Source organism: Octodon degus, unplaced genomic scaffold (assembly GCF_000260255.1).
Source record: "Octodon degus isolate 3935 unplaced genomic scaffold, OctDeg1.0 scaffold00024, whole genome shotgun sequence".
Lineage (NCBI taxonomy): Eukaryota > Metazoa > Chordata > Mammalia > Rodentia > Octodontidae > Octodon > Octodon degus.
The window spans coordinates 9,213,111-9,215,739 of NW_004524600.1; the positions used below are offsets into that span (position 1 = coordinate 9,213,111).

Here is a 2,629-nt window from a genome sequence, read left to right on the forward strand (position 1 = left end):
GAACTACAGCAAACTGAGGCTGCCAGCATTGTGGAAGCAGCCACTTAAAGAAGTGAGCTAGGGCTGGGCCCCCTGCATACATTCATTATGAAATGATACTAATTTTTAAAATTACCTTCAAATAAATAAATAATAAAATTGTTTCCTGAACCACTTGTATCTTTCATGTTTTTCTCCAGAACATCACCAGAAAAATAAATCTCTCACCTCTGTACTAGACTACTTTTATTTTTCCTATTTTCTAATGCAAGTTTGTACTAATTCTCACATGGATGTAATGTCCAAACCTCACCAGATACATAATTTGTGATTATTTCATCTGATCTTGTTGGAAATTACAGCCAGAGCCATTTCATTTCATTAGTATCTATGAAAAAATAATATGATTTTCAAATATCAGTCAGGATATATAGTTAGGAATTGAATACGCTTGACAACCCATTGTATTTGCACATATCTGAGGCATTAATTTGGGCAATAGACTATAAAACAGTTTGTTAACAGGCTAAATGGAGTAAGTGCATTAGGGTTTTACAGCATTTGGAATCATCTTAGATAAATTCTAAATGAGAAAATAATCCATATGCATTTAAAAGAAATCAAGATGTATTATTCGAGAAACTGTATTTTAGAGGAGATGTATTCATTATCATTAAAATTGTTTTAGTAATGATTTCTTACAGTCATACTATACTGGCAATTTTAAAACACTGGATACATTTTAATTATAAAAATAATGCCAAGGGCTGGCCAAATAACTCAGTGGATTAAAGTGCCTGCAAGCAGGCACAGGGTCCAGGGTTTCAATCCCTCGGCCTGCTGTGCCAGCCCCACCCCAGGGGAACTTTGAGACTGAGATTGAGATTGGGCATAGTGGTGCGTGCCTGTAATCCCCACACTTGGGAGGCTGTAAACAGGTGGATCACTACAAGTTCAATCTAGTAGTGAGACCCTGAATGCCTTATAGACCCTTCCCTAAAATACAAAAATAAATAAACAAATACAAATAATGCCAAAGTACTATAAAATATAAAATATGAGAAAGAACATATTACTCCTACCTTAACATTTTGAACATTTTTTTTTTCTCCGAATGCCTTCAGGGCAGGTTTGGCTGTCTTGAGTTGTGAGGATTGAACCACAGCAACCTGAGCCTGACTGCTTTGTTGAAGCAGCCACTTAAAGAACTGAGCTAAGGGGCAGGCCCCCCATTTTGAACATTCTTGGTATCCAACCTTGTAATCTTTATTTTTGTAGACCTTTATGCAGTTATAGCTGTATATCTATATTTGGTAGTCTACAAAGTATGCTTTTGCATTTCCCATGCCCCCACAACTTTATAGTTTGTATTTTTTTTTAGTGTATCTTGCTTATAGTACAACATTGCTATTTGTAGGAGAGTTTTCATTTTTCTATTAAAATATTAGGTAATTTTTACCCATGTGAACAGCATTATTGGGAAGCATGATTATTAAATTGAAATGTGCAACATTTTTTATGATACTTGGTATGTACAAATTCCTTTTTATTTTTGTACAAAGTACTACCATTGAATATTTTATTCAGAAAAAGAAAAAAGAGTAGGTAGACAAAAAATCCTGGTCATTTACAGTATCTATCAGCTTTCAATTTGGCTCTCCTGTCCAGAAGTGTCTCATGTAAAAATCTATCTTTCCGAATCATTTTAAGAATTTTACTGTCTTCTTTACTGATTTTAAGTTTATGGTCTCGGAAACTCTGAAATATTTTACACAGCTGATTTCACACTGTTTTACATTCCCGCTATCTTCTTCTGGGATGTCATCTTTTTTCTCGGTTTCCCTTTCAACACAGGATCTAATCTTTATCATTTCTTCTTCTGCTGTTTTACTTTTTGCTTCTGTATCACCTGCTTCATTGCATCTGATAAAACAACTATTTGAGGCCAGGAAAGCCATCTTCTCATCTCGAAACAGTGGTTCCCATTGTTCTCTTGGATCAATGGCATATGAACGTCCAACAACAAGTCTGTCTGAATTGATACCAAGATATTTTCCATAGCCAGCTTTCAGGGCAATTCTGGAATCAGACCCTTTGCCAGCAGTAAATGGCTCTGGAGGGCTAGGACTTTCATCAGCTTCTTTATGTGGTGCTCCTAGTGTAAAAAGACCATTGTCAAGTGCACAGACATAGGTTCTTTTATCTATTTCAATGGCGATAGTTCCTGAAATGTCACCAAAGTTGGCTACTGTCCACCATATTCCAAAATATCAAGTTGAGTTCATCCTCTTCTTTTCTTTCTTTTTCTTCTTACTTTTGGCTTTTGTTCCCTTGAGTCTGAGTTTACTGGACTTTATGTAGGAGTATTCGGCCATGGTGCTGAGGAAAGTTCTAAACGGAGGGAGCCAGATGAGCACAAAAGTGTCTGGACTAGGTAAAAAAAAAATGCCACGCAGGGGGTGGGACTTGAGTGTACAAATTCCTTTAGAAAGTGATTATGCACACTTAGAGATAGTTAATGTGTAAACTACCAGCAACGCAGTAAAACTACAGTTTTAAAAATCCAATTTAATGTATTGAATACTTTGTTGTTTTTTGTTTTAAATTAATGGGCTTAGCAAAATAGGCCCAAAACTGCTATGGAAATATA

General features: G+C 35.8%; 1 pseudogene; it reads right to left on the bottom strand.

Moving 5' to 3' along the window:
* Positions 1–1,602: 1,602 nt before the first annotated feature.
* On the bottom strand, positions 1,603–2,375 carry LOC101581760 (annotated as a pseudogene).
* Between the last annotated feature and the right edge of the window lie 254 nt (positions 2,376–2,629).